A 16,788-nucleotide genomic window follows, 5' to 3' on the forward strand; every position below is an offset into this window, starting at 1 on the left:
CTCCAGTGGTTCTGAGGCCATTTTATGGCCTCCACGGGTACTCACACATTTGGCACACACATGAAAGAACACACACACACACACAGACACACAGACACACACACACACACACACACACACACACAAATAAATCTTTGAAAAGAAAGAAAGAAAATTACATGCTCAGAAACTCATTAAAAGGAAGCCATAATCATTGAAATCCTTGAGGAAATCAAACAAGAAACTTAATATTGCTCCGGCAGGCACTTTTATTTCTTAACAAGGTAGATTAACAGGGATAAAAGTTAATCTCCCTCTGAAAGGAGCTTTTGTAAAAACATAACAAAGGACATATGAAACATGAGTTGCTAAGACTTTTTACTGTAAACCAAAGATAAAAGACAGAGGTCTACGGAATATGGAGCACACCGAAGGAAGTACTGTGGCCATTCCACCTAATACCTGAATACTTGGAAATCTGTGGGCTGTATGGGACCTGGCGCTGACCTGGATGATCTTCTTGTGTTCAGTTCTAGAAATACAAGGAGATGTGCTCTAATCAGCACAAGTAAGGGAAGTTTTTGAGGTTAGGTAAAGAACCACTCAATCCAGAAAAGAAAGCAGTTAGAGGAAATCTAATATACCCCATCAACTGAAACTAGACTAAACTCAAATCCTAGATTGCAAATCTAGTCTTCATCTTTTTAAATCTAACATCCTTCTCAAACTGTTATAAACTAAAATGGGTGTGAGGTTCTTTGGTTTCATCTCCTACATTCACTCCATGGACCCCGCCCACACAAAGCTCAAATCTTCTGTCAATATTCAACTGTATTTCCTTACAATGGAAAAACACATCTATAATAAATGGCACTGTTCGAACTGAATGCCTGAATGTAGAAAATGCAAATAGAGCCATATCTATCACCTGGCACAAAACTCAATTCCAAGTGGGTCAAAGACCGCAACATAAAACTGGATACATAAATTTGAATAGAACGGAAAGTTGAAAATAGCCTTGAACTCATTGGCATAAGAGACAACATCATGAAGAGAATATCAGTGGCTTAGACTCTAAGGTTAACAATTGATAAATGGGACATCATGAAACCTCAAAGCTACTGTAAGACAGAGAACACCGTTAAATGGACAAAACAGGAGCATACACATTGGGAAGGGATCTTCACCAACCCTATATCTAACAGAGAGCTAATATCCAAAATTTATAAGGAACTCAAGAAGTTAGACACCGATGAACCAAATTACCCAATTAAAAATGGTATATAGAGCTAAACATAATTCTCAACAAAAGGATTTCAAGTGGACAAGAAACACTTAAAGAAATGTTCAAGGGCCTTAGTCTTCAGGGAAATGCAAATCAAAACAACTTTGAGATTCCATTTTACATTAGTCAGAATAACTAAGATTTAAAAAAGAACCTCAAGAGATAGCACATGCAGGAGAGGATGTGGAGTAAAGAAACACTCCTCTAGTGCTGATTGGGGAGCAAACTTGTACAACCACTTTGGAAATCCATCTGGTGGTTTTTTTTTAAGAATACTGGGAATAGTTCTACCTCAAGACCCAACTATGCCACTCTTAAACATACACCCAAAAGATGCTTTATTATTCCACAAAGACACTTGTCAACTGTGTTCAAAGCAGCTTTATTCACAATACCACAATGTTGAGAAACTGGAAACAACTTAGATGTCTCTAAATTGAAGAACAGATATAAAAAAAATGTGGATACATCTATGAAATGGAATACTATTCAGGTATTAGAAAAAGATCATGAATTTTCAGGCAAGTCATTGGAATTTGGGAATATCATCCTCAGTGAGGCAACCCAGACCTAAAAGTACATGTATGGTATGTACTTACTTATAAGTGGCTATTAGCCATAAAGTATAGGATACCCATGCTACACTCCAAAGACCCACAAGAAGCTAAAGAGAGTAGATGGGAAAAGAAATGGGGGAGAGGCGACTGGGAGGAGGAGCAGGATGCAAAGTGAATAAATAAAAATTCAATGATAGATCATGTCCCCTCCAAAAATTTCTAGTCATTGTTTTTAAGTAGTGCACATCGATAAAATGAAAAAGAAGACAAGGTCTCATGTCTTATTGATGAAAATATTGTATTGGGTGGGAAAAAGAGGAAAGAGTATTAGCTGGAATGAATGCAGTAAATAGCATGTTTAAAGATGACACCTGCTGCACAGCAAAGGGAAACAAACCATAGAGAGGTGGATGGGTGTAAAGTAGAGTCTTGAAACTATAAATAAGTTGTTCAGAGAATTCCAAAAGGAATTGGCCCTTGAAGCCAGGATAGCAAGAGGCTGACACAGAGAGACTTGCAGAAATCAGGGGGAAGAGCATTGTAACCAGAGGGACACGTAGATACAATTAGCTCTTGGAATGAGAGCCCATAAGACATAGCCACCCTGATGACCAGTCTGAGGGCTTGGAGGGCACTGGTGCTTATTTCCATGTTAAAGGTTATGATACCATACTCAGTAAAGGCCTTCAGATGCAGGCAACATCCCTCTGTCTTCGACCCCAGGAGCAGGATGTCTCTATGCTTCCTCCACTCAGAAGTGGGAAACACTTGAATTCATTCTTGGAATATGTAAGTAGTCAAGAAAATGTGGATTGTAATATTTGAATTTTGAGAGATTTCCTCAGCTTGCTTATACCACAGTTGAAATTTGCATTTGCTATTTTATTTTAAGTTTTTGAGTATACTCTATCTTGGAGTAAATGCAGAATTATAGCCCACTTTGCTGGTCTGGAAGGTTTGTGACTAGAGTGTCAGCCTACAACTTCATGTCCTTTCTCATAATAACATTGAAAACACTCCCAGATGGATATAAAAACGTGGAAACCTAGTTTATTCATTCTTGGTTTGTAGAGTTATCAGTGATGCGGACAGAAATGGGGTCAGCAGAGCATACCAAAGAGTCATATGTGTATAGTTTGTATAAGTTGTCAAAGAGCTTTAAAAGAAGTCTCACGGTTGAGTGGATTAGCCACACCCTTTCTCAGAGGTTAAACTTAACTTTCTACCTAGATAAGGTTTGATTTTTTAAATATTTGAAAAATGATTAATAATACTTACAGAAATGTGTACCAGCCAAAAGCATTTTTAGTTGTAGAAACTTGACTGTCAAATTATTTGCCAGGCTGATAAATAATGATACATTTACATGGATCTGATAGTTCTTTGTAAATGTTTAGAATCGAATATTCCTTCTTTCTGTTAGCCATGCTTTGTAAACAGCCCTGAAATGCTTTATTTTTCTAATTTGGTTGATTTTAGTACTTCAAATAATCATTAATTCACTTTCTATTTCTTTAGATAGATGGATAATGACATTAAATTTCAATTTTCTTCAACTTTTCAAATCTTATTTTCCTATTCAAATTGTAAAGGTTTGAAATTTTAGACATTCTGCAATCTATTTGACTATACATGTGGTGATATTCAATTTTCGTTACAATATGATGAATACATTTCTTACATCTAACTTGTCCATTATCTTTCTTAGAATAATAAGCACAAACATTGATTTTTCAAATAGTCATATATTGCACATAAGTTTTCACTTAAAATCACAGGTGGGGACACATGCAGAATGTTCTTTCTTTTGTTACACTATGTAATTCATGACCAGAACACACAGAAAGCTGTTCATTTATTCTTCAACCTTTTAGTCTCACAATTACAACTGAAAATGGCAGCTCGCAAGAAGGCTAGGTTTTTGATGGATAAATTGTTTGACTCCAAAGCATAGTCAGTGAGAGTTTAATCAAGTACTTTGACATCTGAGACTATGGACACTCAATATTACCTCTTATCATGGACAGAGCACTGTTTCCTTTATGGTCCTGTAAGCTCAGACACCTTGTTTTTATTATTTAATTTATTCAATTTTCTAAACATTTTGAGTTATGATTAACAGATAAAAATAACATATGTTTAAAGATTCTAGGAAATACTTTGATGGATGTGCATGTCTGATATGGTTACTACTTAAAACTAAATAACTCATCATTTAGATAACATTTTCTTCCTTTCACTTTTGTGTGAAAATATTTAAGACCTGTGTTCTTGCCAGTTTTCAAGCATACAATGTAGTATGATTCACCACAGTCAGCATGGTATACAGCGAATTCCAAGAATGTTAAAGCACGCCCCATTGACCAGTTTCTATTTTGATTGAGTTTGAAAGATGTATCAATGTCACAAATAATAGATATTATTAGTCAGTTAAATGACAGAGAGGGCTAGGAAAAAAGGCAGCTTATTGGAGCAAGTAGAGATGAGAGTTTCAGGTTTTTTCTTCAGGATTTAAAAAAGCTACACCTTGAATTCAATATAAATAAGTAAAAGATGGAGCCTTTTAACAACTGGCCCTTTCTTAACCATGATGTATAGGAATTATATGTTTAACCGTATAGGGGAAATCCTATGTGAATCAGGAAAGAACGTGGTACTAACAAGTAGCTGGAGAGTGGAGGCCAGAACTATAAGCATAGCAGAGTTCTCTGTGGGATGAAGAAAATGAAGGAACAGTGTCTTGTTTTCTCATAATATCATTGATAAATAAATTTCCCTCCTTAGTACTAACTTCATGGTACGTGCACATCTTAATAACTTGCATATGTAACCTATGATTACTATGAAGCCATTTTCTAGGAATTTCCAGCACTCACTGATACATCTCGAATAAATTCAAAAATTATTCACCTGTTTCTGCCATTGTTCTTAGAAAGTCTATGCATATCTGGATATAAGAGCCTACAATTCGGAGTATAGGACATATGACTGGATGAACTCTGAGCTGCCATGGGAGAAATTAGGAACAGGAGGGGGAGTTCTAGATGGACGTGCGACGGATGCAGGGGCAACAAAACAGGGAAAACATGTCTCAGAGAAGCAGCGATACCGAAGGTAAGTTTCTTCTTTACACCTGCGTAGCCGAGCCCAGACTTCCCCACCATGAGGAAGTTGAGTCTAGTATTGCAATGAGCAGTGACTCTCATGCAGTGAAGTCAGAGACAGATCTTCTAATAAGGGGCCAGGGACACTCGCAACCTCTCAAGGACCAGAAGTAGGTTAAAGCGTTTAAGAGACAAATATTCTTTTCCTGTTCTGGCCCTTCCATGGATGCTAGACTTCTTTACTGTGTGATCTTCTGTCTTCTTGCAGCCGGTGAGTCCTGAGCAAAAAGGAAATAAGGTTGTAATTTTCTTAGATCTGTGCCCTTAGTTTTTTGGTGTCAAATTGACCTCCACTTTAACTAACTTAATGCTTTTCTTTGCAGCTTTTGTGGATACAATGGTTATGCAGAACCCAAGATACAAGGTTGCAAGAGTTGGAAAACCAGTGAATTTGATCTGTTCTCAGACTATGGATCATGATTCCATGTTCTGGTACCAGCAGAAGCCAAACCAAGGACCAAAGTTGCTTCTTTACTACTATGACAGCAATTTGAACAGGGAGACTGACACTTCTGATAACTTCCAATCCAGCCGGCATAATACTTCTTTCTGCTCTCTTAACATCACCTCTGCAGGCCTAGGGGATTCTGCCATGTACCTCTGTGCTAGCAGTAGAGGCACAGGGCTACAACAGCACCTACTCCCTGCTCATAAACATTTTCTTTTCACAGACCCAAGTATTTCTCTAGAATCACCCCTATTTCTTGCAACAGTAGGAAATGGGTTTGTGACTGTCATTTCTCATTCACAGATAGAGGTTGACCATAAACCACTAAAACCATTTGACAGTTATGTCAAGAATGGAATAGTGGTTACATGTGCATAGCATCCAGTTTGTGATATTTTCATTTTTATCTCCAATTCTTTACTTTTCAGTGGGAAAATAGAAAATAACACACCTGGTTCTTTTCATCTCGGTAGGATTCTTCCAAACACAAGCCCTGTTATATGAAGGACGACAAAAACCTAATGTTATAAACAGGAAAGTGTCTGGTATTTGGGGAACTCTCAAGGCATTTTAAAGCCTTTAAGACTCCATACATTTTCATCTCAGTCACCAAAAAAAAAAAATCTGTTTAATGGGAAGGGGAAATTATCAATTCCTCAAGATAAAAATATTGTTAAAATATCATTTTGGGAGAAAATAATGCATATATTGATATCTGGGTATGGGGTGCTGTTGACATGTCTAAATGGAAACCATTAGTAGATTAATCAATTATATTGAAAGGAGAAGGAGAATAAGTTTGAGGATAAAGCTCTTATAGTCATCTGTATATCAGTAGATGATCATGCCACAAAAGGAGATGAAAACTCAGGAGAATGTCTCCAAGGAAACCTACAGAGTACATACAACTACGGATGAGCAGATGAGAGACACTGGATCTTTTGTCCAAGCTAAACAAGTGCTGAACACAAAACACTCAAGCCTTATTAACAGTGACTTGAGAGTACATATTTATATATTATCTTGAAATTAACATACATGGTGATAACAGTGTCCTCAAGAAAAACGGAAACTATAAAGTGATAGGATCATATTTAAAATCTCTTCTTTGGGGGCTGGGGATTTAGCTCAGTGGTAGAGCGCTTACCTAGGAAGCGCAAGGCCCTGGGTTCGGTCCCCAGCTCCGAAAAAAAGAACCAAAAAAAAATCTCTTCTTTGTCACCTCTGCTGTTGACAGTAGAGGTGCAGGTCAGGAGAGGTTTGGTGTGCAGTCCAGGGTAACTTTCCTGTGCTCCAGGTGTGGCAGAGGCAATGAGGGAATGTGCTAGCTCTAATCATGCTTCAACTAAATTCAGAGTTAGAGTCAAAGTAGACATGGCATAGGATTTTAAAATGCATTGATGCTAGGATTTAGATTCTACATATAGCAGCTATGATAATTTTTTAGGTAAAAATAGTTCTCCCGAAAATAAACACAACACACTGGGTAGCCCCTCTTCATAATTTATCTTATAAATTTCAAATGCACATTGAAAAAATGCATGTTTTATATGGGGTTATTAAATAAACCTAGTTTTTTGACTTGAAGTCTTTTCATATACATATATTCATGAATAAGAACAGTAAATATTGGATCAGGCTATGAATCTTGTTTCTTGGTTTAAGGTTAGGATTGGAGTTAACCTGAAGCAATGGTTCATGGATTCCTCGTAACAAGTATTTCAGTAACAAGCTGTTCAGAAGAGACACATGTTAGTGGGTCTAAGGATGGTCATGGTCATCTTCGATGGTCTGTCTGAGGCATGTCAATATCAGAAATCTGGGTTTTCCCTTTTATAGAGACCACCTTTAGACCTAGCGGACACATTATCTTGACCTTGATCCTGCCATGTTATGACTATGTTCTTATTGTGTGGAACCTTTTCCTTCCAGGAGATGGCACATTGTGATCAAGATGGACAACCTTTGCTGCGGCTCCCACATATTGAGCTGTGCCAGCAACGTCTGCTCCTGTCATGCACGAAGTGCCAGATCACACAACCTTGGGGACTGTTCATGAGCACAGAATTAAACATTATGTTGATATGTAATACTTTAAGTGACATTAATAGCCTGTCCTAGCTCAAACAAAATTAAAATTTTGTTTTAATTTTGTCAGTAAACTGCCATCATATTTTTAAAAATGTTGACGAGGTGCCTTCATTTTTAGTCATAGTATGATGATGGACTTTGCAGCCTCCTCTAAATTGAGCCTTTGTGCCCTGCCCTGTCCTGGTAGACTGGAGACTTAGCTCCTGAGATTCATATTCCTACAGTATGGGGTCAGGCCAGAAACTCAAGCAGGAGTGAGCAGAGAGGAATCATAGAGGAAAGCTTCATATTAGCTTGCTTCCAGGTTCAAATTCAGCTGTTTTTTAAAATACTTCCCAGGATCACCTGCTCAGGGATGACACCTTGTAACATCTGAAGTTAATCTGTAAAGCAAAGACCAGGTAACTTTCTGGAGTGCTGGGAGTCGTAGTTCTTGGAAAATAATAATGCCACATGGGAAAATACAGTAGCTGTTTGAGTTTGTTGTTAAATAGTCCCTGCAAAATATGTCTTGTGACCATTCAACTGGGAATTCCAGAGAATTGTCCTGACCAAAGGATTTCTGGTCAGTATTCAATTAAAAGCTTGCTTCAAATTTGGCACAGATTTGTGGAACTTGTTTTTCTCTGGTGAATCTCAGGATTAATAACTCCCACAATGGGTTTCATTCTCCTAAAACAACAAACCATCAAAAAATGCCACATAGGAGTGCCAGTATGCCAATCAAATGGAAACTTTTTCACAGTTAAAATTCCTCAATTAAATAAAAATTGACTCTAGTTTATATTAAGTTGACAAAACTATCCAGCACAATAGACATACAAAAAATCTAATATGCATTATTAATAAATCACAAACAAATCTATCTGTAAACAAGTTTTGACATACATATATTTTTATCATTCATTAACCACTTAAGTGAAGTTTCACAGTAATGAGAAGATGAATTTGTACATTTTTGCATTAGGAATTAAATCGCTGCTGGATATTTTATACCACAGGATAGCATGTTCAATGTTTTGCAAAGTAGATTAATATTTTTAATCTATAACAGTGCCGAGAATGATGATTTACACAGTATAAAATACAAAGTGGTCAAAATTTAATGTCACTTTATAAATTGTTATGCATTCTGTTCTACTCTGAAGTCTAAATGCATTTAGATATGTTTATAGGAACCTCAAGACAACAACTAAAACATCACTTTTTAAAACTGAGAATTCCCTAAAAATTATAATCAAAATGTATTTAATACTAATTTGATACTGGCATGCAGTGAAGTTACCAAAGGCTCTATTGCTGGTTGCCATGTCTCCAATACATTATATGCATTATTTTTAAAAAAGTTCGTTGAACCTTCAGAAACATTGTAATGCTACCAATTTCTCGTGTGATTCTTCACACGCTATTACCTCATGTGTGTTTGCATCTCATAGCTAAAGAAATTATGTCCTAGTGGAACATATGATATAATATAAGGGGCAGGAATTTAGTGTAAGAAGGGTCAACTAAGTAGTGACATCAGAATATAAAAAGTACTGTGCTAGGTAGTTCACGCATAGTCTTCTGTTGACTTTTCTCCCGTATCAAAAAAGGACCTGTGATGTGTTCTCAATATATTAAAGGAAAGTCAGTAAAATGCACAGTAAGCGGATTGCTTGCCTCCCATTTGAAATAATGTCTTCATTGGATTCAATTCACTGGTGTTATCATCATGTTTAATTAAAAGCACCAAAGGTGTTAGAACAAGCAGATAGAGAAACACTCAGGGATACAGACAGCCAATGGATGACTATTAGAAAAGTGGGAAGCCAGACGGCATTGACGTGTTCAGAAAGATAAAAAGAAGCAAATTCTCTGGAGAAAGATAAGGCCGAGTGCATTTCTGAGTGTTGGGCACAGTTGGAAGCTCTGATGCTTCCTCCTGTCTGGTGAATTTGTAAACAAGGCTATCATCATCTTCATCATCACCTCAAATGGATTAAGAAACATCAAAGTGATTAAGAAATATCTGGGTGTGATGGTGATGATTCCATGTATGATTTGGTGTAAGGACTCTGACTCAGTGACTAGGTTAAGGTATGGATGGATTCAAAATCTGAATGGAATTTGGGGAGTGGTGGGTTGTGAAATGTGGGTCTGGTGGGAGGTGTGTCTTTGGGGGCCACTTCTGACTGTGGTCCCTCTCTTATGGCTCTCTTCTGATTCCTGTCCATCTGCATGTGAAGTGCCCCTCTATCTGCTTTCTGGATGTTGGGGTTTAAGTTGCACTTGTCCTAGGCTGGCTGTTTTGTAAGTTTGAGCTAAATAGGTAATTCCTCCCTTACATTGTTTACAACAGATAACTTGGTCAGAGTCATGCAGAAGTAACTAGTGCACATTGCTTTAGGAATTCAGAAATCTTGACCAGTGAGAAGGCTGGAACGGGATTAGGTGGCTACCAATATAACAGTTTTTAATATATACAGGTTTTTACTTTTTCTTTTTTCTTTTCATTTTATTGTTTTGTTGAAAATATTTTTTCACACAAAATATTCTGATCATAGTTTTCTTTCTCCCTATGACTCTCAGGATTTCCCCACCTCTCCTCTCTCCTCTCATTTGGATCCACATCTGTCTCTTGTTAGAAAACAAATAGGTATATAAACAATAATAATAATAATAATAATAATAATAATAATAATAATAAAATTAAAAGATAAGTCAAAACAAAACATATTAGAATATGACAAAGCAGCAACAAAAATAAAAACAAAGGCACAAGAATTTCATAATACATGTAGATACATAGACACAAATATTTGCATACAAAATCTCATAAAAACATAGAACTGGAAGATATAATATATACACAAAAACCTGCAAGGTAAAATTTAAACAAAAGCCACCACCAACAAAAATCAATGTCCTGACTTCATATCATTGGACAAAGAACCTCCGAAGATACCATTGACCTAGGTTTGTGTTGGTTATCTACGGCTGGGTATGGAGCCTGTCCTTATGTGTAGTTTGCTTTCCCAGTGTGACTCCTTTTGAGAAAAGGAACTTTTTCCTTTGGAAGGGGGTTGTCAGTTGGCTACAACTGCTGGGTTAAGGATGATGTGTGCATCTTCTTCTTTTTTCAGGCTGAGGATTCCATCTGGTACAAACCTGTGCAGGTCCTGTGCATGCTGCTGCCTCATTCTCTGCGAGTTCACATCTTTGCCAACCCTGTTGTTTCTAGTGCTTGAGTGCAGGGGGTGCTGCAATGACTATTATGACCTCTGCTTCAGCTTCTGTAAAAGGTGGAAAGCCTACTGATCAAGGGCCACGTGAACAAATTCATAGGTGCCCCAGACCAGCCCACTAGAGTTTGACCAAGGGAGCTGCAGAGAGACAGATGCAAGCTCTATGCCAAGTACTGTGTTTCTGAGAAACTCAGAGACAATTAGACTCTCCACGCTCCACTGCCTCTGTCCTGGCATCTAGATTGATGCCCTATTTTTCTCCAGGTCCCTGGCTCTAAGTGCTTCTCTGGTAGTTTCATTAGTATATTCCTTTTTCTGACCATATTCTGCCTCTGGGCCCTTCAGTAATCCACAGATGATTATGTTCAGTGAGATGCACAAATTTGGACAGGCTAGGAAAGAGCCCAAGGGATATCTCATATTGAGTCTAGGAATGGACACAGTGTTCTTGTAGTAGAGTGAATTGTGAAGTCACCCCTAATTAACCTATTCTGTCTTAGTTACTTTACCTGTTGCTCTGTGTGTGTGTGTGTGTGTGTGTGTGTGTGAGAGAGAGAGAGAGAGAGAGAGAGAGACAGAGACAGAGACAGAGACAGAGACAGAGACAGAGAGAATGCAGGTTTATTTTGGCTTACATTTCAAGGGCATCATAGTTGTGAAATCCTGGTATTAGGAGTTTGAAGCTTCTGGTCATATTGCATCCACCATCAGAAAGCAGAGGCAGATAAATGCTGGTTGCAACAGGAGCCTGTCTTGATGTCAAATCATAAAGTCATGTAGCAGAATGTGGAGATGACAGTCTCTGAGTATTAGGGAAGATCAGTGGCCCCAGACCTAATAAAACTCAGGAACTAGTAAAATTATGAGCAATCTAGTAAATCTCAGTGAAGGATAATGACAAGAACAAAAATAAAATTAATGATTATTTCTTTGTTAGGATAAACTACTTAGACTTCTCATGGAAGATAATTTCATCTTAACTAAGGCAAATCTCTCTTAAAGAGTTATTGAGGAGACTTTACAACAGATAAGTGGTTTGTTTCTTTAGGTATAGAATTGATAAAATTTATTACATATTTAATGTTAGAAGTGGCAAAAGTTAAGCTAGATTAAAATGACCCTAATTTCCAAGAATAAGGGTACACAATTGATCTATATCTAAGATAAAAAGATAAACCCTTACATTTATTCTAAAGATCAAAGGTTTCCTTTTCCTCTGGAGTCATCACTGATTGCTAGGACATGTACACACACACACACACACACACACACACACACACACACACACACACACACACACAAAACCAGACATCAACATAAAGAGACATAAATGTCTACATTAACCTTTTTACCTTCACACCTGCCTCTGCCAGCAGATGGCAGTATTAGATTCACGAAGCAGTCTATTCTTTTCATTACATTTGCATTTTAACATCATTCAAATAAAATTTTATTGTATATATTTAAGAGGATGCATTGAGATAGTGAAGTGGTTAATAAAAGCAAAACTATCTACCTGTTATTCCACACGGTTACTTTTATTTTTGTGACAATGGCAGCGAAAGGTTTATTAAGTAAGAATCTTATATTGTGTTGTGATATTAACTACAGTGCTAAGGACTCTAGGCTCATTTATCATAGAATCCTGTTACTTCATAAGGTTTGAAGTATATTTTGCCACTGTTCAGCAACGCTGATTTTAAGTTGACATTATCTTTCTAAATATAAGTAAGATCATGCACTATATTTTTTTTAGATGTGTGGTTAATCTCCCTTGGCATAATATACTCCACATTAAATTGTCTTGTGGAAAATTTCAGGATGTCCCTTTAAGGACAAACAGCTCCTTGCCATTGTATATATTTACCATAGTTTCTTTCCTACCCACACATCCACACATACTAAAGTTATTACTATCCTACCTATTGTGATTAATAGCATAATGAGCACAGAGCTCAGGTATTTTTATGAGATGCTCAGTTTAATTTCTCATGTATATATCCAGGGTAGTATCTGTCCAGTCTATTGGTAGTCACATTTTGTATTTCTTTGGGAATATCCATGATGTTTGGGGTAGTGGCTACCTCAGTCTGCATTCCACAGACAGAAGAGAAGGATCTCCTTGCCCACACCTTCAGTAAGCAACACTTGTCATGTCTTGTTTGATAATAGTTTTCCTAATGGATATGAGGTAATACCTCATAATAGGTTTGACTTACATTTCTCTGACGGTGAGTCATCTGAGACACCTTTAATTGTCTGTAGGCGAGGACTCTCTATACGTTGAGAATTTTGCCACCAGAAGAAAAATCTCACTCCTTTGCGTGCTCAGGAGTGGAGAGACGATCTGTGCTTCCATTAGAGATGAAGGATTATAATTTGAAGATTGGACCAGACAAACTCCAAGAGCAAAGATTGGTATCCATGATGTCATTGCCTCCGAGGCCTAGGGATTCCATCCAGGTAAAATGATGACTTAAAAAAAATCTTTTTACAGTACCCAGAAAAGAAAGTAAATATTGGAATCAATTATATTCGTAAAAGAAAGGTCTCCCAAACCTTGGCATGTATCTGTAATTGTGGAGAATTGTCTAAGGCAAATGCATATGAGAATAATAAAGCTGTAAAATAAATTTCCTTCAAAACTATTGCAGCTATTCCAGAGCTGAGGTGGGAGGGAAGGAAAGTGAGAAAAGCGAAGCCATTTTTGTCACCGGTGATGCTTGTTTTCCCTTCCCTGTCTCTTAACATGTGTATCTAAGAGTGACCTCTGGCAAATATCTCTGTTTCACAGCAGCCAGAAAATGGAAACAGGCTTTGAGATGATGAAACAAATCCAATTAAAAAGCATGTTTAAACATTTCAATGCTTAATAACAATGAACTCAAAGTGAAAAGCATCCTGACCTCTCCCTCCACCACAAATATGTTGAGCCACATTGTATATAGTTAAGAATAAAATAACCACCATTAAAAGTGAAATACAAGATTAGTTCTAGAACACTATCCACTGAGTAGCAGGCACCTGGCAACAAACCCATTTCACAGGAAGTAGCTATGAGGTCTAGTTTCCTGACTTGTGGCTGAAAATGCCCTGCCTGACTTTATCTACAGCTCACGCTTATATCCAGGTCTGCAGTGACACTAGACTCCTCTCCTATGTTACCATTTCTCTCCGTAGATGAATTCTGAACCAAAAACTCAGCTTTACTGGGTTCTGTACACTGTATCTTGTCTCCAAAAGTATATCCTGAACCTATAAGGTATCCTGTGATTTTCTGGTCTATTCTAACACATATAAGTAAGTAATTTCCTTGGGGAGTAAAAAAGCAAGACTCATGTAAACATTGAGGGAAATATAAGGGACTGCAAAGGTATTTGACTTCACATTATAGGTCAATTAGTTGTCTACTTCATTAATTAGACACATGACAGCTCTGTGCTGTGAACTCCCTCCTTTTCCAATGTCTCAGGAATGCTGGTGTAACCAAGAACCCAAGATTCATGGTGAGGAACATATGATAGGATGCAACCCTTTGAGGTGAAAGGGCACAGTCATGGTATGTGGTATAGACAGTTCGTGGAGAAAGAGTCTTAGAGAGGCCAGTGATGCTGGAGAAATACTTCTTGGATCAATTCCTCAAAGAGGAACTGAACGTCCTAAAGACGGAGGCAGCAGAGCAGGACGCAGTGATATACTTCTCTGCCAGCTCCCCACTCACAACAATAAAGACTTAAACGTTTCCTCATCCGACAGCAGCATGTCAAGGGAGATGCATCTGTGCTAACAACATGCCGTCCTCAACAGACATTGCAGGTTGTGGATAAAAGTAGGGGAACATTATGGTATATGGAACATCTCTGCCCACTATGAGTAGGGAATAAAACTCCACTTACAAAGAGTGGATGTTTAAAGACAGTAATTGTTAAGATTAAACAGGCATTGGCCAATATAGCTCTCCTAACTCCACACTGTATATAAAGTCAAATATCTTTTACATATATACTTTTACGTGATCTGGAGGAGAGTTAGTAAAGGGGAACATTTTATTAATTTCATTGCTACGTGATCTGGAGGAGAGTTGGTAAAGGGGAACATTTTATTAATTCCATTGCAAGTAAATTTGTCTCTACCAGTTAGTTTTTCTTTCTCTAAAATAAAAGTAAATGAGAGGAATAAAAATGAAGACAAATAGGTGACAAAGACAGGATTGTAATCCAAGTATGTCTAGTAATAGTTGTGTGCTTTATATTATAACATGCTGTCTGGTATTCTTTACTGCATAATCCTTGCTTTGTTCTTCAAGCAGTTCCCACACAGGCTTGGATACAAGCCAGGATACATAACTTCTGCTACAAGATTAAAATGTTTAAGAGATGGGGCAGATAAATAGCTCAGTGGGTAGAGTGCTTACCTAGCAGATATGGAATCCTGGCTTGCATTTCCAGCTCTGTAAACATGGCCGTAGCCCAGGCCAGTAACCACAGTTTATAATCTCAGCATTTGAGAGGTAGAAACAGGAGTGTTAGAAGTTCTAGGTCATTCTGAGCCATATAATGAGTTTACTCCCAACCTTGGCTACATGAGACCCTGTCTCAAAAATAAACCACAAAACTAGAGTATCTGAGAGATGTTGGAAGTCAAACTGTATATATCCTAGAATACAAAAGAATGCTCCAGCCCACAGATTTTGCTCACTGAAATGTGACACCTCTACTTTTTCTTATCTCCGTGATATTTGTGTGTTTGTTTGTTTGTTTTATTGGTCCATTATTAGGCACCAGGACATTTTTCCTCTCTGCTTGTATGAAACACTTTGTGAAACAAACAAGTACAGAGTCATTTCAGGAGATTGGTCATGTGACAAGTCCAGCATTGTCAGCCAGGAAGATAAATTATGGCCACTCTGCATGTTTTATACATCTTGATTTTTCTCAAAAAAAAAAAAAACTTCAGGTGGTTCTGGTTTTGCCTCACCCATCTTGGAAAGAAAGAAAGAAAGAAAGAAAGAAAGAAAGAAAGAAAGAAAGAAAGAAAGAAAGAGAGAGAGAGAAAGAAAGAAGGAAAGAGAGAGAGAAAGAAAGAACGAAAGAAAGAAAGAAAGGAAGAAAGAAAGGAAGAAAGAAAGAAAGAACGAACTAGGAAAGAAAATAAAGAGCAAAGCAGACAAACTTCCCATAAGACAGAAAAGAAATGGTGGCTAGAAACAATACTTGAAGAACATGCCCTCTGATGCCCCAAGAGAAACAGGTGTAGTGAAAGAAGATGTAAAAGTCTTCTATTTACAGCACAAGGCATGTGGTTTATTTAGGTTATATTTTGATTTTATTATTATCATTGTATATATGTGTATGTATATATCATGTCTGTGTATACACATATCAAGTGGACACTTGTGGGTGTTGGTTCACTCCTAGGAACTAGGATTGAACTCAGAATCAAACTTGCCCAGATTGTGTTTTTACCAGCTGAGTTAGCATGCCAGCCCAAAGCCTGTGACTTAAAAGGACACTTTTCCAATAGTATTGCTTCTAGGTATTCAAAGCTTATTTTGAACATTTCAAGATCTTCCTCCTACTCTAGTCCTCATATTTAGCCACGTGGAGCCCCTTGGCAAGCTGCTTTCCTTGTCTCTCTTCTAACATACTCAGAGTCAAAGCATCTAAAATAATGATGATTATTATAATAAGAGCAACAACAATGATAATAATAATAATAATAAGCATATTGAAAATATAATTGTCCATCCAAGAAAGCTGGAGTGTCTTCTGACCACCACGTAAGGAAAAGCAGAGAAAAATAGGGAAAACTCAAACTTCACAAAGCACAAGAGGACTCACAATAAACAAACAACAAACAAAAGACTCCATACAAAAACTTAGAGTTAGGTAAAAATACTTTTAAAGAGTGTTTCAATAACACAAGTAGGCAAGACAGGGGCCTATTAATAAAAGTGAAGAAGAGCATCAAAACCAAAAGAAACGAAAGAAGAAATTGACTGAAGAAACTCAAGAAAGAAATGAAAGAAAAACATCTA

General features: G+C 37.3%; 1 long non-coding RNA gene across 5 annotated transcripts in view; it reads right to left on the bottom strand.

Annotated features, from left to right (window-relative positions):
- Positions 1 to 232: 232 nt before the first annotated feature.
- The window catches only part of LOC147994823 (uncharacterized), a 38,060-nt gene continuing 21,504 nt past the window's right edge, over positions 233 to 16,788 (bottom strand). The window contains exons 3-6 of one of the 5 annotated variants that reach the window (XR_015686506.1): positions 12,971 to 13,197; positions 11,387 to 11,499; positions 5,885 to 5,926; positions 233 to 5,203 (exon numbers count right to left, since the gene is read on the bottom strand). This is a non-coding gene — a long non-coding RNA (uncharacterized LOC147994823). Of the gene's footprint in view, positions 5,204 to 5,884; positions 5,927 to 11,386; positions 11,603 to 12,970; positions 13,239 to 16,788 lie in introns of all 5 variants that reach the window. The other 4 variants (XR_015686505.1, XR_015686507.1, XR_015686509.1 and 1 more) reach the window with 4 other exon arrangements.

This window comes from Rattus norvegicus, chromosome 4 (assembly GCF_021556685.1).
Source record: "Rattus norvegicus strain SHRSP/BbbUtx chromosome 4, alternate assembly SHRSP_T2T, whole genome shotgun sequence".
NCBI lineage: Eukaryota > Metazoa > Chordata > Mammalia > Rodentia > Muridae > Rattus > Rattus norvegicus.